The following is a 25323-nucleotide window of genomic DNA, read 5'->3' on the forward strand; positions in this document are numbered from 1 at the left end:
CTCTCATCAGGTGTTTGTTGATACTGCTTCTTGCTCAGGGTTATGCCATGTGACATTGGCAGGTGACCTCTTTTGGCCCCTTCCATGCCAAATCAATCAAGTACCTTATCAATATAAGTACTATGACTCAATCCAATCATCCTTTTTTATCTATCCCTATAGATCTTGATGCCTAGTATGTAATCAGCCTCTCCTAAGTCTTTCATTGAGAAACTTTTTCCAAGCCAGGCCTTTACAGACTCTAACAACGAAATGTTGTTTCCAATGAGCAATATGTCATCGACATATAAGAATAAGAAGGCGATGTCACTCGCACTGAACTTCTTGTAAACACAAGATTCATCTTGATTCTTGATAAAACCAAACTTACCGATGGCTTCATCGAATCGCAGTTTCCAACTTCTGCTAGCTTGCTTTGATCCATAAATGGACTTCTTAAGCTTACAAACCTTTCCAGCATTGTTTTTGTCGACAAAACCTTCTGGTTGTGTCATGTACACAGTTTCTTCCAAAATACCATTTAAGATGGCGGTTTTGACGTCCATCTGCCATATTTCATAAATATAATATGCAGCAATCGCTAGGAGGATCCGAACGGATTTAAGCATTGCGACTGGTGAAAAGGTTTAATTTCATCGTAATCAATACCATGAACTTGTCTATAACCTTTTGCCACTAATCTAGGTTTGTAAATGAATACATCTCCATCTTTGTCGGTTTTCATCTTGAAAATCCACTTACATCCGATAGGTGTATAACCTTTGGGTAAATCAACCAAGTCCTAGACTTGATTTTCAAACATGGAATCCATTTCAGATCTCATGGCCTCATGCTATTTAGCAGAGTCGGTGCTTGCCATCGCTTGCTTGTAGGTTACCGGTTCATCTCCATCCATAATCAGGATGTCCTCTAATATCTCGGTTAATACTAAACAAAGATATCTACCAGGTTGAGATCTCGGCCTCTAAGACCTACGTAGGGTAATGGATTGAGCATTTGCATTGTCGGTTTGACTTTGCAAATTTTGATCATTTTGACCTGCGTCAACAGATTCTGTTTGAGCACTTTGACTGTCATTCTGATTTTGTTGCTCATCCTCACGAACTTCGTCGAGTTTGATTTTCCTCCCACCTGTCATTTTAGAAAGGTGTTCCTTCTCCAAAAAGACACCATCGCGAGAACCAAACACTTTGTTCTCCGATTTGTTGTAGAAGTAATACCCTTTGGTTTCTTTTGGGTAGCCCACAAAGTAAACCTTGTCAGATTTGGGATGAAGTTTGTCATAAATCAACTTCTTGACATATGCTTCGCATCCCCATATCTTTAGAAAAGACAACCTAGGAGGTTTCTTTGTCCATAATTCATATGGAGTCTTTTCTACAGCTTTTGATGGTGCACGGTTCAGTGTTAGTGCCGCAGTTACAAGTGCGTGTCCCCAGAAAGAGATAGGAAGATCACTAAGACCCATTGTTGATTGTACCATGTCCAACATGGTTCGATTTCTCCTTTCGGATACTCCGTTCCATTGTGGAGTTCCTGGAGGTGTCAATTCTAAAGTATACCTTTTTCTTTCAGATGGTCATCAAATTCTTGGCTCAAGTATTCACCACCTCGATCCGATCTTAGGGCTTTGATTTTCTTGTCAAGCTGATTTTCAACTTCATTTTGAAATTCTTTGAACTTTTCATACGATTCAGATTTATGTGACATTAGGTATACATAACCATATCTACTATAGTCATCTGTGAAGGTGATAAAATATCGGTGTCCATTTCTTGTGTTTGAGCTCGTTGGTCCACACACATCAGTGTGTATTAGACCTAATAAGTCTCCTGCCCTTTCTCCTAGCTTGGAGAATGGCCGCTTAATCATCTTACCCAATAAACATCCCTCGCAATTCTCAAACGATTCTAAATCGAATGAGTCAAGAACACCTTCTTGTAGAAGTCTCTTGATGCGTTTGATGTTAATGTGGCCAAGACGACAATGCCACAAGTAAGTTTCGTTTGACTCAATGGTCTTAGCTCTTTTGGTAGTATTATTCACATTATAAACTTGTTTGTCCAGATCAAGCACATAAAGACCATTTTCAGAATGTGCAATACCATATAAAACATTATCGAGATAAAACGAACATTCATTGTCTTTCACTCGAAATTCAAAACCCTTGGCGTCCGACGCCGAAATTGAAATGACGTTTTTGGTAATGTTGGGAACATAATAAACGTTATCTAGTTCCAAAACAAGCCCGGTGGGAAAAGACAAACTGAGAGTTCCTATGGATACGACTCTAATTTTGGCTCCATTGCCGACCCGGAGTTCAACCTCTCCCTTCTCTAGCCTTCTAGCGTTCCTTAGTCCCTGAGAATGGGAACAAAGGTGTGAGCCACATCTGGTATCTAATACCCATGATGCTAAGCTAGTGAAGTTAAAGTCTATAACGAAAATACCTGATTCAGAAGCAACGGTTCTGTTCTTCTTATCTTCCTTGAACTTGAGGCAATCTCTCTTCCAATGTCCCTTCTTCTTACGGTAGAAGCATTTGGAATCAGATTTAGAAGATGCTACCTTCTTCTCTTTGTTATCCTTGGTAGCTTTAGGCTTAGGCGGAAAGGTTTTCCTCTTGCCCTTCCCCTTAAAGCCTTTCTTCTTTTTGCCTGATAATTTTAATGGCTTGCCCTTTTTATCATGAGCATATCATGCTTCCCCTCATCCTTGAGCGTTTGCTCTGCTTGCTTCAACATACCATGAAGCTCCGTGAGGGTTTTCTCCATGTTGTGCATGTTATAGTTCATCTTGAACTGATCATAGCCTTTGTGCAGCGAGTGGAGAATGATGTCAATTGCCATCTCGGTTGAAAACCCTGCATCAAGCCTTCCCATGTTCTCAAACAATCCTATCATTTTGAGTACATGTGGGCTGACTGGCTCTCCTTTCTTAAGCTTGCTCTCAAGGATCTGCCTGTGGGTTTCAAACCTTTCAGTTCGGGCCTGCTCTTGAAACATATTCTGCAATTTAGAAATGATCTCAAAAGTTGTCTCCTTCTCAAAGAAAGTCTTTTGAAGTTCTGGAGACATTGTGGCCAACATGATGCATTTGACATCTCGATTGGCACTTTGCCATCGGTTTAGGGCAGCCTGAGTCACCTCCTCATTGGGAGCCTTGGGCATTTCCTCATCAAGGACATATTCCTTTTGCTCTTGCATGAGAAAAATTCGCAAGTTCCTTTGCCAGTCAAGAAAATTTGGCCCACTCAACTTCTCCTTGTCGAGAATTGAGCGTAACGAGAATTGGTTGTTTGAGTTATTTGAAGGTATGATTCTACAATTGAAAGAATTTTTAATGAAAAACCATTCATGAAATTTAAATAAGATTGAATTCATGCATTTTAATCAAAGTTATTTAAAACGTCTTATTCACACATTTAAAGTTGTCCCTAATTTGGTGAGAATAAGTCGATTCCAAAATCTAAAGAAACAAAAAGTGGTTAAGCATGCTTTGGCTTGTCTTAACACTCAATCTCCTAAGGTAAGAAACGCTTTGCTAATGGCTCCAAGCCACTCTTGGTTGAATAAATCGTTGCATCTAATGCTCTCTCAACAAGTAATTCACTTTGCCACGACATGTTAGGACTCCATCACTCATATCGTTGAGTACAACAAAAACCAACTTGCATACTCGGTATGCCTTACTTCCTAGGAGAGGTAGTGATGCCTCGCTTTAGCGTAGCCCACCACTACCCTCGTTAGGCCGGTAAGTGTTGTTTTGGAATGGCAAGTTTTTACTCAATATTTAGGGACCTAGGGTTTCTATGTTGGTTGATTTAAGTGGAATTAATTAATCATCACAACATTCGAAATCCTAAACATGCATCTAACATATAATTCTTATACATAAACATATATGTATATATATATACATATATGTATATATATATATGTATATGTATATGTATATACATATATGTATATATATATATATACATATATATATATATATGTATATATGTATATATATATGTATATATATACATGTATATATATATGTATATATATACATATATGTATATATATACATATATATATACATATATACATATATATATATATATATACATATATATATATATATATATATATATATATATATATATATATATATATATATATATATATTGCATTTGGCAACTAGCATGACCCCTTGAGATCTTCAAATCTTCAAAAGGTCTTCATTTGCAACTTCATGGCTACGTCTTCCAAGAAACTCCATCTTCAAGACTTGACCATAATTAAATGCAACTACTAGTATCTACGATTAGGACGACTAATCTAAATATTATGGTACAAAAACACTCAACGGTACGCAGACCGTATTTAGATTTACAAAAATACATCACGGATCGCAGTCCGTATTTTCTATCCTAATCGAGCCCCACTAATTCATAAAACCTGTGAGAGAATATACATTCCATTCATCCATTCTTTATTTGTGAATGGCCCATACATTTTACAACAGTAAACAAGTAACAATGCAAAAAACACGCATGAACTAGTAACTAATCTAGGTGGTTAATCCAATTAACACGCCTAATTAAAATTAGTCAAAGTTGTTTTAACCGGTTATGTAAATAAGCACAATTTAATGTTTAAAGCTCCCACTAAATTCCGCATCCAACTTAATTAATCCAATAAATTAAGCCGGTAATTCCCAAAATTTGTCAAAATATATTTTGCCAATGCCGCTCAAAACCGAGGCCTAACCTCCAAAATTTATTAAAATAATTGAAACAAATTAGATTAATAAAATAATTAAAACGACAATTTTTAAGCAAAAATGTGTAGCCCAAAATGTTTAAGTGCCTAGCACTAAGACACGGAGTGCTCACATTTCGCACAACCGTTAGATGCTCAATGAACGTGGGAGTGGGCCCGATGTCGCTAAGCGTTACGCCGCCCACATCAGCGAACTTTCACAAATAAAAAACGTGGCCCTTGATGGCCATGTTGAACGAATTCATTGCACTACATTTCTTCGCGAGCAACATCTACGCATACCCCTAATTTCACAATGCACGCACCAAGTCCAAACGATGCACCATGTGCTCGTGCCCCGCATCACCGCGTCACAGCAGCCCCAAGTGCAGGCAACACAGCACCCACGCATGCACGCACATGGCAGCGTGCTGCTGCTGTGCTGCATTGCTTGTGCTGCTGTTATTTGCGGCCGTGCGCACCAGCCACGCAATGGCTGCACGCATAGGGCATGGCAGCCCCTTGGCAGCCACATGCGGGCTGCTATGAAGTTCGGCTAGCCAAGGGCGTTCATGCCTTATTTTGTGTGCCATTACCCTCAGGATTTGATCCCACAAATTTTTTGCGTGACTTTCGAAATTAATTCTAAATTAATTTTAGAACTAATTTAATGTGAAAAATTAAAATTTAAACAAGTCTAACTCAAATAAAATTTTTAAAGTGCATGCAACCAAAATAATTCCCAAGAACCATTCTTTAATTAAATTGGTTTAACTTGGTGCAACAAAAATAATAGGGCAAATACTCACTATTAATTTAATTAATTTCAGTTAACTTTAAGTTTTGACAAAATAAGAGAAAGTTAGAAAAATGAACATAAACTCAATAAAGATTCCAACTTTAATACTTGTGAATCCTTGAAAAATTATATCTTCCAATATGAAGATAAACAATTTTTCTATCACAAAGTTTCAAACTTTATGATTCCAATCAACTAAAAAATGATTAAATCAATAAAGTTTAACAAAAATTCATGGAATTTAGTAATATAAAGTTTTAATCACTTAACATAATTAAGGATTGAATCATTAATACTTGGAAGCCTCAAAGAACAACAATTTCACACTTAATGCAATTAGTTTGCAATTATGTGAAAAATAAAACCAAGCATTCAAGCACAAATTACTACAAAGTAACCATGCCTAAAGAGGTTTAAAATTGCATATAAAATATGTATTGAACCAATTACATAACCACGATAAATATGCAATTAATTTTCAAGGTTAGAAAGACTTAAATTTTTTCGTTAAAACGAAAAAAACCATCGAAAATAGCAATTCTGGTTGTTTTTTGGCCAAAAACCGCACCCTATCAGGATAAAACCATTTTCAGAAAACATTTTCCACCAAAAATTCACTATTTTTGGGTCGAAATCTGGGTACGGGGCTGAAGGTAGCTTATATACGAGGTTAAAATAGATAATACGAGCTACTAATCTAATTAGCCACTTAAACAAGAAAAATTAAGCCATAAAAATCACCTTGAAAAACATTTTGATTTTAAAAATAAACGAGCGTGGCTCCAATACCGTTGTTGGGGTTTGGTAAGTCCAACCTACCGCGGAAACGACGTCGACCCAAAGAACCACTCGCAATTAATAAAACCATAAAGCATAACAAATAAACATAAAAGGATAGAATCATAATTTACCTTTGACGCTTACTTCGCCCGACCTAACGGGCTCTTACTTGAAAGCTTTAGCTCCGAAAATACCGAGCCTCCAACGGTATCCACCCACAAAGGACGAACACCGACTTTTTAGGTCCGGTACCTTGGAGTTAGCAAGGTCCGACCAAAACCCGAGTGATTAAATGAGTTCAAAGGTTTTCACAATGGTGATGCCTTTTTCAACTCTCACTCAAGTGATTTTCCCAATACCCCAACTTGGGTATTTATAGGGAAAACAAGAGAGTGAAAAGGCTCTCCCATCAATGTGGGAGAATTTTATTTTTTCATTTTATTTTAAAGCTAATATAAAATAAATAATCTAACTAGTAATAAAGCAACAAGTGGCAAGCTCATGAGAGAGGTTAGGTGAGGACCATTTGGAGGGGGGGGGGACCAAACTTGCTCCCCACTCCCTTTCCAAAAACCAGCCACCTCATTCCTCAAGCCTCCCCTTATAATGCTCCACATGGCACCACACTTGGGCACCAAGGCACCCCAAGGTGGGCTGCCATGTGCGGCTGCCAGCAGGCCCAGCACAAGCGTGCGGGCTGCTTAGCGCTGCTGGCCAGCAAGCCTAGCACAGCTTGTGCGGGCTGCTTGCCTACTCGGCCAGCAAGTCGCGCATCAATGATGCTGGCTGCTTGCTGAGTGCCGATGCACCTTACGCGCGTTGGCCGCTAGCATGCTATGCTAGCATTGGTGCGCTAGCACGCACCAGCCAGCCTAGGCTCGGCTTGGTGCGCATGCTAGCCACCATGCTATACCAAATGCCCCTAGCACTCGGTTTGCTCGGGGCATTCCGATGCTAGGGGTATTTTGGTCTTGTTGATTATTATTTTTGTGTCTCGTCTTTTATTATTTTGACTCGACTTCCGACGCTTGACTTCGACGCTCTAAGCTCGAATTTTCGACGTCTAAATATTTAATACTCGGGCGACGAATTAATTTCTTCCGAATTAATTCGTCGAGTCGGTTCGTATATTTGCTAGGGTGTGACCCGAAGGGTTCAATCAAGATTAAGCTGTAATATTAATTATACATTAATATTACTGATCGGAAGCGGCCTCCACCCTGGAATTCCGATCATTTGACCTTGCTGAATATATTAGCTTTCTAATAATTCTGAACCCGCTATCAGAATAATACACTTGTTTGAAGGACACCATTCCTTTCAGTTTGACTGTTGTTTCTATGAGCTTTCCATGTCTATTTTTTCTCTCTTGATGATGTTGTTGTTGTGTTAATTTCTATGATAATGATGCATGTTTTTTGCTCCCATAAATCCAAAGCCCTAATATCCAAAACCCTTGAATCCATTCCCTTAAATCCAAATCTTATAATTTTGTTGATTAGTTGCTAGTTTAGTGTATAGTTCCTTTTGTTTTCTTTGCTTATTCTTATTTCTTGGTAGTTTAACTTGATTTATTCTTTGTAGTTTCTTTTTGTTTAGTTTTGCTTTATTTTATTTTGTTTTGAAGTTACAAACCGTTTTCTTTGTTTATAGCTCTATTTTGATATTTTTCTTCTCACTTGGCTTTGATGATTTAATTGATTCCTGCGGACCTAATCTAGAATCTTGACTCATAATTCACAAACCCGAGATCAAACCATCTAGGGAAGAGAAAGGCATCTTTTTGGGGTAATAATTTTTCTTTTCTAGGATAGTCTTCATTATTTTTAGTTCTTGGGTTTAGGTTTGCCTTCTAGCTAACCATTTGAGCCTTTTTCCTTCTTTTCAAGCCACATCTTTAGAAGTTTTAGCCTTTTATTTCATTTTTGTTCCATTTTTGGTTTTTGTGAAGCAATTGATCTTGTTATTAGAGATTGTGGTATATGAGTTTGGATATTGGTTATTATTTGTAAGCAATCTTGTTATTTGTATGGCAAGTGAATAAATGAAAAAGTCGTCCAAAGTTAAAAAAAGGCAAGGACATTCAAATGCAAAGTTGAAAAAGCTGTCCATATTTAAAAGAGGCGAGGACTTTTGTTATAAATTTGAAAAATGCAAAAAGAAAGGAAACAAGTGAAAAAATGAGAAAATGCAAAAATATTTTGATCTATATCTTTTCTCTCTTTTCAAGCATTGAGGACAATGCTTCCTTTAAGCTTGGGGCAGAAGTGTTTACGCTTTTGTATATATGATTGTGAGTATAGCTTTTAATAAGCTTAGGGGTGTTGGTTTGTTTTTGTTTGGTGATCACTTGGTTATGTAGAGAAGGTTTGATCACCCTTTTGCTTCACTAATTAGGAATACCACCAAATTCTAATTTTTAAGCCTACCCTCATCCTTTTTCCCTTACGTTATAACCTTGGCAAGTCCTTTTGACCTAGAGGTTGAGTCACGTATTAGGGGGAGGGAATTATGAGTTATAGCCTATGGAGAGGGAATGCATAGTCAAGACGTCGAGTAGCCTAAAATATGTTCTAATCTGGTTCCTATTGTGATTACTCGATGTCGAGGAACTATTGAGATGCTAACTAGATAGAGATTTGAGACTAATAGGGAGAACGCGGTAAGATCGAATGGGATGAAGGTGGATTGTGATTACTAGTTCTCTACGCTTAGCATATTCTACGTTTCAATCATCCTCGGATTTTTTGGAACGTGCATACCCTTATTTGCTTAAGAACGTTGTTTATTTTGAAGTTTAGTCATTTTGTAAAGTCCAATTCATAAAGGTTTTGATTTTACTTTTCTTTTGATTTATTTTACTTTTATGATTTTCCTCATGTTTGTTTGTTGAGAGTTATGGGTTAATCTCTTATGAAATCCTTAAGAGAGCATCACTCGTCCTCTAGAGCGATCTAGAGGTTTAAATGGCTTGTCTTTAGTTCCTAAAATTTACTGTGATTGCTACGAAAGTGAGTCTTAGTGCATACTCTCATCTCATGTCTTTCTTTTTCCTTTTTGAATAAGTATTTCATCTTTTTTCTTGCTTGCTTGGTTTTTCTCGAGGACGACTAAAAGTTTACCTTAGGGGAATTTGATGAGTGTCATTTATGACACTCATTTGTTCTCTTTTAGGATAATTTTAGATTGCTTTTATAGCTCTTTTCATCCCTTTTTCCTTAGTTTTGCTCTCTATTTCCTTAGTTTGCACTTTCCTTAGTTAATTTTGCATTTTCATGCATTTTTTGGTTTATTTTGTCTTATTCCCTTTTTTTTTTGTTTTCTTTCATTTTCAGGTAAAGATCGTTGTCCAAGGATTCACGAGGTTTCTTCCCGATTTTTGCATTGATTGGGATGCTTAGTATTTTCCATTTAAAGCCCGAGAAAGGAGATGTCCAAGTTCCAAGTAACCTTAGGCCATACATTTATGCCGTGGGGGCACCAATTCTAGTGTTCAACCCACCGTCAAGGTGTTATAGAAACTGCCATGTCTTGTGTTCATCAAGAGCATCAAGTGGAGCGCACGAGGAGCGACAAGATGAAGAGGAAGAGGGTTGCCCTGCTCCTAGGCCTGGGCGCGTGCGACTATGGCGCGGCTGTGAAGCCTGGTCGTGCGAGCGCGTGTGGCCTTTGCACGGCCGTGCATGTTGCTCCCCCTGTTATGTACCCCCATTTGCGCGGCCGCGCATCCTCTTGAAGAATGTCGCACCTGTACGAGTCTATTTTGGACGATCTAACTAACTTTTCTTTTGTAGTTTTTTTTTTATTATATTTAGATTTTTCTTCTATTTTTAGAGAGAATTAGATTGGAGAATTCATTAGAGAATTAAAATTAGGTTTGATTTTCTCAGACAGAGAAACACATGTTCTTAGATTTTTAGAGAGAGAAACTCATGGTTTATGATTGATGATCTTAAGCACATTTTTCTTTGATTTCACCAAAGTTAATAAGAAATTTTTTTTTTACCTTGATGCAATCTTTAGCTTTTGATTTCAATTGTTTGTTGATTGTTCAAGTTTATTAATTAGTTGGTTGAATTGGTTTGATTGAAATGATGATGATGAATTTGTTGATTAGCTTAGTTTTGATCTTGATTTCTTCCATTGATTGTAAGTAGTTTACTTGCTAGGGAGGTGGTGAAGCATGTTTGAGTGATGGATCACAACTAATTGGGAATTTTCGATTGATTTAGCTTTGTGATTAAATTGGTTGATTGATTTTGTGCATGTGTAGATAACTTTAATTTTCATAATATATTGCATTGTGTGCCTACATTGATATGGACATTTGATTTATAGCTCGCATTTGTCGATTGAGCTTGGTTAGTGACGTTCCTAGTTAGAGTCTTTAATAGTTGGCGCTAGTTAGACCTCAAGGAGATAGCTTTTTGAGCTCTTTTGATTGCATTGTATTGTCTATCTTCCCTCGTAATACTCAAATTAATCAATCTCCAACCCGATTAGTGTGTGTCCATTGCAAGAATCTGTAGATCCTAAATCCCTAGTGTAATCCCCCATAATTTTTATTATATTATAAATTATATTATATTTTATCTACAATAATTATATGTATTTTTCTAGGATTTAATTTCAAAAGTTTTAAATTATTTTCGATTGATAAACGATTTTATTACAAAGAACTTTTTATGAACTTTTCTTCTATAATTTATGTTCAACAAACAAAGCCTAACCCACTTTACTTACTTAATTGGCCCATAATTTTTTATGAGGCCCAATACTCCTACTTACCCTACAACTCTCTCTCCTATAAATACCCCATATATCCCCAAAATTTTCCCCACAAAAATGGTTAGTAAATTTTATTCTATTTCTTTATTATTTTTCTTTTATATTCCTTTTTCTTTTCTTTTTTTTGTTCCTTTTTCTTTGTTTTCTTTTTCTTTCTTTCATTTCCCTTTTACGTGAGTTTTCACTCACTGCTCCTTCATTGCCGCCCCTAGCTGTCCCCACCTGCTGGCCGGACCACCAGCCGCCGTCGCTGGTGACCACCAACGCAACCACAACCCGTGGCTGCTCCTTCCTCTTTCCTCTTTTGTTTTCTTTTTTTTTCCAAAATTAATTCAATTTGTTTTGGGATTTGATTAAATTTTTTTAAATTGATTAAATTAGTATGAAAAAATTATATTTTGATAGTATAAAGATTATAAATTTCAGATTATAATTGTTATTATAATTATCAGATTTTATAATTTTAAAACTTAGGGTTCTAATTTATTTAAATTGGGATTTTAGGGTTCTAATAATCAATTAAATTGGGGCTTTTGTTCCTGTTGGATTTCTATTGATTAATTAAGCATAAAAACATGTTTTTAATGAAGTTTTAAGGAGTTTTTACTCTAATTATATTGCTGGAAATTTGGTTAAGTACTAATTTATTGTTGTTGGTTGTATTCTAGGAAGTATTGATTCCCTAGGAGAATTTAAGTGATTAAAAGTGGCACAAAGTATTGTTTACACAAGGTACGTACATATCTACTTCGTTATAAGTAGTATCATGTTTAGATACCAAAAGGAATGAACTTAGTTCCATGTTTAGGAAACACTTGGATGGAAAATTATTTGGTTATACATTGATTTAATTGATGTGTTAATGTTTATGAGACATGTTTTGGTGAATTGATTATATTTGTATGGAATTATAGATGCAAGCATGTTGAATTATATTGGATTAATTGTTTGTATGGAATGTTGATACAAGCATATTTTTATTAGATTGGTTTATTAACTACATTTGGGTATTAAAGGATTGGAAATTAAATGGTTTAAATGGAATGAATTTATTGAATATTCCACAAGGTTATTATATATTTATTTATTTATTACTCAATCATGACTTGTTAGTATGTTGAGTAAAGGTGGATTAAGCAAAAATAGCTAGGTGGGCAACAATTTTGGATAATTTCGAAGTTTAATGGAATTATAGGTCAACTTGTTATGTGATCACCATTGTCCTAAATAAGATTAAAAGTGAATTGATGTATGATTTTTATGTATGGTCTTCTTGAATGAGTCGGCTATTAATTGATATTGTAATCACGTAAAGTGAAACATGGATAAGCAATAAACTCTGGAAAGCGTGCACTTCTAGAGTATTGATAATTATGGGTTGGGGTACACGGTGGTAGCCCATGGCTTTTCGAGGCTTGTTTGATCAACACTTCCTCTTTTCTTTTGATATTTATATTTTATTTTATAATGAAAGTTAGATGGGATCCTAGACTAACTTTGTGAGAATGGAGTCGCACCCATTCTTGCATTGCGCTAAACTTTTATTTAAATGGCCATTCGGAACCAAAATAATTTGGTAGATTGGACAACCTCATCTATTTCTTACTCCAAATTAAATTAATTAAATTAATATAAAGAGTCAAGTGTTTGGAATTGATTAGTAAGTATGTTGAGTCGATTGAATTGTTTAAGGGTAGAGTCTTGATTAATGAATTCGAGTTGTATGGTTATTTACTTTAATTAGTTGAGCATGCCAGGTTTTGTGCGTTGTAGCTTGTATGTACTCAGCTTTGTTGATTGCGTACTTTTGTGTATTATTTTTGGTCATAGCCAATGACCTTGTGATGATCCAATTATTACACTTGTATTATTGGGGAGCAGTATTGCACAGGTTAGCTTGATGATGTGAAGTTCGGAGATTTGACGTACGCATTGTCAAGGGATTGGTGTGATTGAGCGTATTCGATTCTTGTGTTTTTCTGCTCCGTTTATGTTTTGGATTTTTATTATTGGTTTGGTTTTAAATAAGGGCTTTATGGTTCCAATTTGTAAGCTTTGACTTATTTAGTTTTCTAAATTATATTATTTTAATAAGTTCGATTTCTGTTGCGATACTTTGATAAAGCCTTAACGTTTTAACACGTGGCGGTAACATGACAATAGTTCTCCACTATTTTATTTAAATTAAGTGGTTTGAAAAAGGGAAAATTATTGGGGTGTTACAAAGTGTATTAGAGCTTTGGTTAGATTTTTATTACCACTAAAGTCAATTTTAAAGTTTTTAGGCGCCTAACGCTTTAAATCTAATGAGTTTTATTTAACTACCTTATTTAAAGTTAACTTAGGTTTTTAAAAATTATTTTATTCTAATATATTTATTTGGTTATTTATTTTTAAAAAAAAAAAAAACTGTATTTATTTGTTTTATATATTTTTGAATTATTTAGTTATTTTGAAATAAAATGAATTTAATTAAGTATTTTATTCCTTACTTGTGTGCTTATTTTATTTAACGATGATATTTGGGTAGCATTAAGAAGGGCGTATATAAAATATTATTTATTTATGTATGCATTGTAATTAATTACTTTATGATTTTATTCATGTATGAAGTGATCATGCAATTTATTTAATTTGTGTATGTTTTATATAGTGGTGCAAACTTGAGTGATCACTTAGTATCATGTTTATGGATTAAAGCATGTAATATGGAATGGAATGAGATTCTTTGTGCAATGGGGAATGTTTAAATGATTTGTTTATGTGAAGCATGTAATTATGTGACTATTAATGTGGTTATTTAATTGCTTAATGCTTGGATTTTGGTGGGAATTGAATCAAGGGAATTATTTTATTTATTTTTCGTGTGCATAGGCATGATTAAAATTCAATAATCATCTCCTTTAAAAGTGACTTATTAGGGGTGATTGTGTGGCCGTGTCCACCTTTCTACCTATATATATATATATATATATATATATATATATATATATATATATATATATATATATATATATATATATATATATATATATATATATATATATATATGATGATCATGAATGCGATTTATTCAGCAAGTAGAGTTCTTTCGCGTTGATGTCGACCTAAGAGTGTGTTAAATTTCTAGACAGAGAAGGAGGATACTAACAACGATGCGTTAGCTGCTGCTATTAAGCTACTAGCTGAGAACTTGAACCAAAACTGCAATGATATTCCTGATCCTACGAGTGATATGTTTAAGAAGCTTGCTCAAGTCAAGCCACCATTGTTGTTCCAAAGAATACTACAAGAAGGGGGGGTTGAATTGTAGTATGAGAATTTAGCCTAACTTTTTGCGGAATTAAAATTAAGTTAGCTAAAGGAACTGAAAGATAAACTAAAGGAACTAAAGAATGCAAGAGAGATTTTACGTGGAAAACTCCTTGGCCCTAACAAGGAGAAAAACCACGACCACTTGGGATTTTGGGAAAAGAATCTTCACTATAATAGGGCAAATGATCCTATTACAAGCTAAAGACTCAAACTCAAGTTCCTCAACGAACTTGAGACCCTGAGGAACAAGTCACCCAACTTGTTACTCTTCTCTTCTCTTTCTCTCTTCTCACTTCTCTGTTCTCTCTTCTCTTTCTCTTCTCTTTCTCTTCTCTTTCTCTTCTCTCTCTCTCTTCTCTTTCTCATACACAAATGTTCACTCGAACTTCCCCATTCCCCAATTACAACTCGAAAGAAAAACAAACTCTAGTATAAGGACATTAAGAACACTCTAATGAACTTGTGTGGAATTTGACTCTTAACTCGTTTAAAGCTTGAAAACTTATGTGAGCAAGGGTAAGTTTTTCCATCTGAAATCAACAGCTATTTATAGACCAAAATTCGTTTAAGAAAAACTTCTTTGTGCAGCAAATCCACAACGCCACTACTCCAACCCACTAAGAAGATCATGTTCCTAAAATTAAGGAAACATGAACTCCTTAATGTGCACGACCATGACTTGAAGAAAATCATGGAGGAGTAGGCCGCAAGTTTTTAGAAAACGTGGGAGATTTTATTTGCAAAAGATATTTTTAGAAAATCAGAAATAAAATCTTTTTGGTTAAGAAAAAGATAATCGTTAAAAGACTTAACCACTTACCTAAAAACTAGCATGCACAATTTTATCTCTTTAGACCAATTCCACACAGATTTTTCGAGTGCCATTTAATATCTTATACTTACATAAATCCTAAAATATAAAAATATATTTAGTCTTCATGTTCTCTGATGAAGCTTCTACTCCAAGGCTTCTGTTCCTTGGGAGGAACTTCTCTTCTCTGATGAGGCTTCTTCTCTGAAGCTTCTGTTCCCTGAGGGAACCTTCTCTTCTCCAGTCTTCATTTCTGAAGCGCCAGTTCCTGTGAGGGAACTCTTCTATATGGCTAGCTCTGCTTCTGGCCTTCTTGTTCCTCATGGTATTTTTACAAGACACTTAATTCTCCTGGTCTTTATAACTGAGTACACACTTAAACAATCAAGCACTTATTAGTTTGTAAGTAAGTGAGGTTGTGTCATCATCAAAATCATTAAGTCCAACAATATTCCCCCTTTTTGATGATGACAAACAAACCAAACTTACTTACAAGGAAACAGAGATAATCCATTTTATTCCTAAAGAAAGGAAATGCAAAAACAAAATACAATGTAGAATGGAAACTAATGTTTAAGGAAATAAACAATGCATAAATGAATAACTTAAGGAAAAACTGAAAAAACTTGTATATACATTATACCTGCTTGTAGAGATTAGGCAGCTTGTGAAGATTTCGAACAGAGACCATAGAATGATTAAGTTTCCTTGATAGTTTGCATCCTTTTCCCCCTTTTGGCATTATCAAAAACTATCACACACACGTATAGTATACCATAACACAGCACCAACTAGTGGTTTAGTGTTAAGACAAGAAGCATGCATAGAGAGAAAATATTCACAAAGCATATAGGCAAAAGAAACATAGACATTCATCATCCAAAACCGATTAAAAACATCGGCCAAATGTACCAAATTCGCAAGTTTGCCAAAGAAATTAAAAAGTGCCCACAATATTACAGACCAAATCAAAAATTGTTCCCAAAAGCAAATAAACATAAGTTTCATCAACATAAAGAGGCTGCAAGGAAAGACAGGTTAAGATGCAATGCTCTGGTCATCATCAACAACAAGATCCTCCAGTTTCTTGCTGATTTGAGACACTATGTCCTTCACAATGGACTGTCTCACTTGTTCAGAGCTTGAGACCAGCTTCTTGACATCAGTGCTCAGAATGAGCATGCTCTTCTTCAGTTCAGCCATGTTTTGCTTTGAATCCTCTTGTTCCTTCAACACCTTCAGGAGCATATCCTTCATCTCCTTGACCTCCTCGCTGGGAGCCTTTGATGGGGAACTAAAAGCTGCAAAACCTGTTCCTGCAGATACATACTTGCCCAGACTAGGAGAGCTTGAGACTTTCTGCAATTCCTCTTGCACCCCAGTCATATCAATGCAAATGGGTGCAGAGGGCTCCTTTTTCTTCATCAGCCTTAAACTCTTCCTTTTCTTCCTTCCCCCTATCTCAGCCACTTCCTCAACCACCTTTTCCTCTTCCTCCTCCTGAATATCCTGCACTACTCCCTCTATGATCCCAGTAGCTCTCTCCTCTTCCCCCTCAGCTAGTCCACCTACTTCCTTAGGCCTTTTCTCCTTTTCCTCCAGCATAACTTCAAAACATCCATCCACAACCTTCATCTTATGATTTTCAAGGAAAATAGATTGCATGTATTCGGTGTTTTTGAGGGGCAGAGGTTCTTTATCAGTAAAGGAGATGCCAAAGCTTTTGAAAACATAGGTAAGTAGGTTACCATATCCCACCTTCCATCCTTTTGGAACACAGTGAGAAAGGTGTTGGATCATGATGGAGGGAAAGTTAATTTGGATCTTTTTGGCTAGGCAATAGATGAGAACAGAGTCAAGCTTGTTGGCACTGTCTCTCTTTTGGGTTCGAGGAATAATGTCATTGAAAACAAATTTTAGCAGAATTTTGTCAAGAGGGGTTAGGTCATTGTGATTTATGTAGGTTTCCTCCGGGTCTCCACCTAGAAACTCTACTATCTCATCAATATTTGCATCAGGAAGAGGGTTCCTTATCACATTACTCTTAAAATACAAGTCATATCCAGTATTAGGAACATCAAACAACTCAGCCAAGTACATCGCATCAAACTCAATTTCTTTTTCATACACACAGCAACGAATAACACCTTTAGAATATTTGAAACTTTTGCAAAAATCCCTCATAGCATCAACATACATACTCCGATTAAAGCATTCACTCAACAAATTCACCCAATTTTGAGCTTCAATCAAATCAAGCAGTTCATACAATTTAACAGACTTACACCAAGGAAGATTAATAGCCAAACCTGTCACAAAGTGATCACTAATCTTCTCTTGCCGTTTCATGGCTGCAGGCTTGTCTCGGTAATTGACCCCTAGTTCCGGAGCGCTTTCTTCTTCTTCTTGCATGTCATCGGACTTCCTTTTTCGAGAAGATTGGGATTCGGTGGTTGAATCCACTTTTGGAGGCTCTTGGTTATCAATGGGGTTAATTTCCGGTGGGATTTCCATGGTAATTTCTGGAATTGGGTTAGTGTTAAGGTCGGCTTCAATTTGGGTTTTTGGAGAGGTAGACATTGGAGAGTAGTTTTGATCGGAGTGATGAGAGAGAAGGTAATTTTTATGTGGTGTAAATTTGTGTGAGGCTGACATCTTTTATGGTGGAGGTAAATTGGTGAAGTGAGGTGTCGTTTGGGAGGTGAGGTGAATTTAGTTGATTTGACATTCATATTTATTGCTTAGGGAAACGCAAACCGTGTTTCAAGAGAGTAGTGTAAGTGGGATACTTTTTGAACAAAAGATAATGATGAATTTAGATGCATTCATCCGATTTTTGTGTTTAGATAAAAAGAATTTGGAATTTTGAAAAATAGATAAACACAACAATTTTATCTTTTGAATATTGTTAGTAAAGAACACTTGCAAATACAACTTGATACACGGAACAAATCAACAAGGCTCATGCAACCAATTTTGGACTTTTCATATTCTATGTCTTTCAAATTTACATGCCCTTAGTAAATATTACTCCTTCTTACAACTTGTCTTAACTATGTAATTAAACATATAACACTTGTGCACAGTATACAACAGATTAAGCATGTCAGTTTGAGTTTCATACCTGAGGGAACTTGATGCATTTTTCTCAGTATAACTTAATCATCCCAAGTTCCATTCTCATCTTCTCATGCCTTTCTCTATTTAAGGGTTTTGTTAATATATCTGCAATTTGATTGTCAGTTTGGCAGAAATCTAATTTAATCAAACCCTTTTCAACATTATCCTTAAGGAAATGATGCCTTATATGAATATGCTTAACTCTTGAATGATGGACTGGATCTTTAGATATGCAAATTGCACTAGTGTTATCACAGTAGATAGTAATGCAATTAAATTTAATACCAAAGTCACGTAACTGTTGTTTTATCCAGAGGACTTGAGAGCAACAAGCAGCTGCTGCTACATACTCAGCCTCTGCAGTAGATAATGCAACAGTATTTTGTTTCTTGGAACCCCAAGAAACTAGACAAGAGCCAAGGAACTGAACCATACCTGAGGTGCTTTTCCTATTGACTAGGTCACCTGCATAGTCAGCATCTGTGAATCCTCTAAGCATAAAGTCATCACTTCTAGGATAGAACAGACACAGGTCATCTGTTCCTTTGAGGTATCTCAAAATTCTCTTAACAGCCGTTAGATGTGATTCTTTAGGATTAGACTGAAATCTAGCACACAATCCAACACTAAAGGAAATGTCAGGCCTACTGGCTGTTAGATATAACAATGAACCAATCATACCTCTGTAAGTGGTTTGATCCACACTTGTTCCTTGTGGATCCTCATCAAGTCTTGTTGCTGTTCCCATAGGTGTATGATTTGTCTTGGCATTTTCCATGTTGTACTTCTTCAGAAGTTCCTTGACATACTTCTGTTGGTGAATCATTATTCCTTCAGCTGTTTGCTTTATTTGAAGTCCAAGGAAGAAATTCAATTCACCCATCATGCTCATCTCAAATTCACCACCCATTAGCTCAGCAAAGTACTTGCACAAACCATTGTTAGTAGCACCAAATATAATATCATCTACATAGATATGTACAACTAACAAATCAGTTCCTCGAGATTTAAGAAAAAGAGTTTTGTCTACTTTTCCTCTTTTGAAGTCATTTTTCAGTAGGAACTTTGAAAGCCTTTCATACCAGGCTCTTGGAGCTTGTTTGAGCCCATAGAGAGCTTTATCAAGCTTAAAAACATGATTTGGAAATTTTGGATTTTCGAAACCTGGAGGTTGTTCAACAAACACCTCCTCATTTAAGAAACCATTTAGAAAAGCACATTTCACATCCATTTGATAGAGTTTGAAACCCATAAAAGAAGCAAAGGCCACTAGAATTCTAATAGCTTCTAATCTAGCTACAGGAGCAAAGGTTTCATCGAAATCAATACCTTCCTGTTGGTTGTAGCCCTTTACAACCAATCTAGCCTTGTTCCTTACTATGGTGCCATGTTCATCAAGCTTGTTCCTGAACACCCATTTGAGCCCAATTACTTTCTTTCCCTTAGGCTTTGGCTCAAGGTGCCAGACCTTGTTCCTTTCGAACTCATTGAGTTCCTCTTGCATGGCCACTATCCAATCAGCATCTCCCAAGGCTTCTTGATGATTTCTTGGTTATAGAATGGACAGAAATGCATGGAATGCGCAGTAGTTCCTCATCTGTGATCTTGTTTGAGTTCCTTTTCCTATATCACTGATAATTAGATCAGTTGGATGGGAACCTCGATACCTGAATGGCCTAGGTTGGAATTCCCTTGCTGGAACTCCAATTTGAGGAGCTTCTGTTTCTGTTCCTTCTGCTTCTTCTGCTTGTTCCTCATTCACCTGTTCATCTGGTTGAGGAACCTCTCCATTTTCTTGATGATCCTCTTCTGGAGCAGGCTGCTTTTCTTTGGTTTGCTTTTGGGTCTCTTCTTCATCCCTGTCTCTTATCAATCTAATTTCAAAATCATTATCATCTTCTTGTTCCTGTACACTCACAAACTGGTTAACTTCATCAAAGATTATATGAATGCTTTCCTCAACACACATTGAGCTTTTATTGTAAACTCTATAAGCTTTGCTATCAGAGGCATATCCTAGAAATATGGCCTCTTCACTTCTTTCATCAAATTTCCCTAGGTTTTTCTTACCATTGTTATGTACAAAGCACTTACAACCAAAGGCTCTAAGATGAGATATGTTTGGCTTTCTTCCCCTGAATAGTTCATAGGGAGTCTTGTTGATGATACTTCTGATTGTTACTCTGTTAAGGACGTAACATGCTGTATTTACGGCTTCAGCCCAGAAGTTCCTTGGCAATCCACTTGCAATCAGCATCGTTCTAGCCATTTCCTCAAGGGTTCGATTCTTCCTTTCTACAACTCCATTCTGTTGGGGAGTCCTTGGAGCTGAGAAGTTATGATTCATGCCATTTTCCCTTCAAAACTCATCGAATCTTGAGTTCTCAAATTCAGTTCCGTGATCTGATCTGAGATGGACTATGGAGTGACCACTGATTTTCTGTATTTTCTTGGCAAAGGCAACAAACTCGTTAAAAGTTTCATCTTTACTAGCAAGAAAAATAACCCAAGTGAATCTAGAATAATCATCAACAATAACCAAAACATATTTCTTGCCACTCCTGCTTTGAATTCTCATGGGACCACACAAATCCATATGGATTAATTCCAAAGGCTTTGTAGTGCTCACCATTTTCTTCAATTTAAAAGATGAGCGAACATGCTTGCCTTTCACACATGCATCACAAACTTTGTTCTGTAGGAACTTGATAATAGGAAGTCCCACAACCAAGTTCCTTGATCTTAGCTTGTCCAGTAATGAAAAGCTAGCATGTCCAAAACGTTTATGCCATAGCAGGGGATCATCTTCAACAACACTTAGACATGTAAGGTTGTTCCTTGGGATTAAGTTGAGGTCAACTGTATAAGTGTTCCCTCTTCTTGTTCCTTCTAGAACAACCTTTCCTGACTTGTTGTTGATGATGTTACAAGAATCAGAAGTAAAACTTACAGAGTTTCCTTTGTCACAAAATTGTGATATACTGAGCAAATTGTGCATTAAGCCCTCGACCAGGAACACATTATCAATGGAATGAGATTTTGATCTACCAATTTTGCCTTTTCCAATGATCTCGCCCTTCTTATTATCCCCAAAGGTTATTGTTCCTCCAGGGTAGTCTTCTAGTGAGAGGAATTTTGATTTATCACCTGTCATATGCTTTGAACAACCGCTGTCGAGATACCACGAGTTGTTCCCCCTCACTAGGACCTGCAAGAAAACTAAGCATTAGGATTAGGAACCCAGGTTTCCTTGGGTTCCTTAGACGTGGATGCAATATCAGTTTTCTTGACCCACACTTGTTTTACATTTCTTTTATCAGCTTCTTCTCTAATCCTACACTGTCCATAGAGATGTCCAGTCTTACCACAAAAAGTGCATACCTTCATGCTAGGAAGCTCAACATATTTCTTTTGCTTACCTTTCTTGGTCATATAACCAAGACCTTTAGTTCTTTTTCCTTGAGCTTCAGCTATCCACTTAGGTATGACTTTTGGGTCAATACTTCTATCCTTTCTAGCATTCAGTTCCGATTCAAGTTGATCCTTTTGGGTTTTTAAAGTAGAAATCTCATTTTTCAAATGTTCAAAATCAACATTGAATTTAAGCAATTGATCGCTTGAGGAACTGCTAGAACTGATATCAGAATTCATGAGCTTATACTGAGTTAGTTCAACATTCAGAAGAATACTTTCATTCTTAATCCTATCAGCTATCTCAGTTATGTGTTTGTATTTAAAATCAAGCTCTCTTAGTTTGCTTTGAGACTTGGCATAGGCTGTTTCCAACCAAGCACCATGTTCTTTGCAAACTTTAAGAGCTTTTTCACATTTGTTCAACTTTACACATGTATCTCTAAAGAATTCTTCTTCTTCTAGACATATATCTATCAAGACATCTTTAGAGATAGTTTTAAGCTGTTTAGGATCAAGAAATACCTCTTTCTAGAGTTCCTCAAGGTAAGCCTTTTCATCATCTGATTTGGCCATTAAACAGAGATTGGCTGTCTCCTCTTCTGGTTGGTCATCATCTTATTCTTCACTTTCTGAGTCTCCCCAGGCTGCTATCATGGCCTTCCTCATGTCTGACTTTTGATAGTTTGCTTTGCTGAATTTTTCTCTTCCCTGTTCCTTAGCCTTTCCTTTCCCTTTATCATTTTCCCAAAGGTGACAGTCTCTGATAAAGTGATCTGGAGATCCACACTTGTGGCAGTTGTAGTCAGGCTTTGGATTTGAGGTCTTTTTCCCAAAGTTCCTTGAGGTTCGGCCTTTCTTGAACATCTTTTTAAATCTTCGCACAATTAGGGCAGCCTCATCCTTGTCCACTTCTGAGTCTTCCTCCTCATCAGCCTTAAGAGCCAATCTCTTGTTCCTCATGGGTTCATTGTTGACTCCAAGGTGTAACTCATGAGTCATGAGAGAACCTGCTAGTTGTTCAATATTGAACTTGGTAAAGTCCTTCGTTTCCTGAAGGGCTGTCACCTTAGCTCTCCACCTCTCATCTTGTGGAAGACTTCTAAGAACCTTCCTAACCTGCTCATCTGTAGGAATCTGTCTACCAAGGGAAACCAACTCATTTATGATGTTAGTAAAACGGGTTAGCATCTCTTGAATGGTTTCCTTAGGCTGCATTTCAAATCTTTCATACTTAGACATAAGTAGATCAATTTTTGAGCGTTTAACCTCATTAGTTCCTTCATGAGTAATCTGCAGCAAATCCCAGATTTCCTTAGCGTTCTTGCACCCCATAACACGATTGTGTTCGTGAGGTCCAAGTCCACAGTGGAGCAATTTCACAGCCATAGCATTTATTTCCATTTTATCAAAGTCTTCTTTTTCATATTCAGACATAGGCTTAGGGATTACCTCGTTCTGAGCATTTGTTTTGGTGACTTCGAAATCACCAACCTCGATGACCCTCCAGACTTGGTAGTTCTCTGCCTTGATAAAGATCTCCATGCGGTTCTTCCAGTAGGTATAGAACTTGTCGTTGAACATAGGAGGCCTCTGTGTTGAGTATCCTTCCTCGAGCTTCTCATGAGTATTCATTTTCTCCAAGCCCTTTCTTCTTCAGGGTTTCCTGATTTTCCTAGAAGTTAGGCTCTGATACCAATTGTTGTTCCAAAGAATAGTACAAGAAGGGGTGGTTGAATTGTAGTATGAGAATTTAGCCTAAATTTTTTTTTACGTGGAAAACTCCTTGGCCCTAACAAGGAGAAAAACCACGACCACTTGGGATTTTGGGAAAAGAATCTTCACTTAATAGGGCAAATGATCCTATTACAAGCTAAAGACTCAAACTCAAGTTCCTCAACAAACTTGAGACCCTGAGGAACAAGTCACCCAACTTGTTACACTTCTCTTCTCTTTCTCTCTTCTCACTTCTCTGTTCTCTCTTCTCTTTCTCTTCTCTTTCTCTTCTCTTTCTCTTCTCTCTCTCTCTTCTCTTTCTCATACACAAATGTTCACTCGAACTTCCCCATTCCCCAATTACAACTCGAAAGAAAAACAAACTCTAGTATAAGGACATTAAGAACACTCTAATGAACTTGTGTGGAATTTGACTCTTAACTCGTTTAAAGCTTGAAAACTTATGTGAGCAAGGGTAAGTTTTTCCATCTGAAATCAACAGCTATTTATAGACCAAAATTCGTTTAAGAAAAACTTCTTTGTGCAGCAAATCCACAACGCCACTACTCCAACCCACTAAGAAGATCATGTTCCTAAAATTAAGGAAACATGAACTCCTTAATGTGCACGACCATGACTTGAAGAAAATCATGGAGGAGTAGGCCGCAAGTTTTTAGAAAACGTGGGAGATTTTATTTGCAAAAGATATTTTTAGAAAATCAGAAATAAAATCTTTTTGGTTAAGAAAAAGATAATCGTTAAAAGACTTAACCACTTACCTAAAAACTAGCATGCACAATTTTATCTCTTTAGACCAATTCCACACAGATTTTTCGAGTGCCATTTAATATCTTATACTTACATAAATCCTAAAATATAAAAATATATTTAGTCTTCATGTTCTCTGATGAAGCTTCTACTCCAAGGCTTCTGTTCCTTGGGAGGAACTTCTCTTCTCTGATGAGGCTTCTTCTCTGAAGCTTCTGTTCCCTGAGGGAACCTTCTCTTCTCCAGTCTTCATTTCTGAAGCGCCAGTTCCTGTGAGGGAACTCTTCTATATGGCTAGCTCTGCTTCTGGCCTTCTTGTTCCTCATGGTATTTTTACAAGACACTTAATTCTCCTAGTCTTTATAACTGAGTACACACTTAAACAATCAAGCACTTATTAGTTTGTAAGTAAGTGAGGTTGTGTCATCATCAAAATCATTAAGTCCAACAACCATACTTTGAGGGAGGTGGAGACCCAACTTTTTTGGGTAATTGGGTTTGGGAGATTAATAAGATCTTTGCTACTTTGAATTGCCCTGAGAATATGTGAGTGGATCAAGCTGCTATGTATTTGAAGGAAAGAGGCAGATATTGAGTGGAGGGATAATGGAAATGTGCTTCGTGCTGAGGCTAATTTTTGTTGGAAAACTTTCAAAACCATTCTTAAGGAAACAAAAGGCTCAAGAGTTCATCAATCTCCGAATGAATAATATGTCGATTACTGTGTACTATAACAAGTTTATGAACTTGTCAAGGTTTGCTCCTAAAGTAGTGCCTACTGAGGAGTTGAAATCTCAAATATTTGAGGAAGCTTTGACCAAATAGTTGCAGAAGTACTTGGCTGGAAAGATATTTAAGACTCTTGATAAGGTTTATGGGAGAGCAGCGCACTTATACAGTCTGAATGTCAGGTGTGCACCTGAGAATGGAAGTGTTGGAGAAAAGCGTAAGGATTTTTGGAATTCGAGTGACCAAGGTAACTTTAAGAAGCCAAGGAACGAGAATTTCCAGAATAAAAATTTTTAGAACAATGGAGGGTCATCTAGAACTAATGGCCAAGTTGA

This window comes from Chenopodium album, chromosome 8 (genome assembly GCF_948465745.1).
Source record: "Chenopodium album chromosome 8, dcCheAlbu1.1, whole genome shotgun sequence".
Taxonomy (NCBI): domain Eukaryota; kingdom Viridiplantae; phylum Streptophyta; class Magnoliopsida; order Caryophyllales; family Amaranthaceae; genus Chenopodium; species Chenopodium album.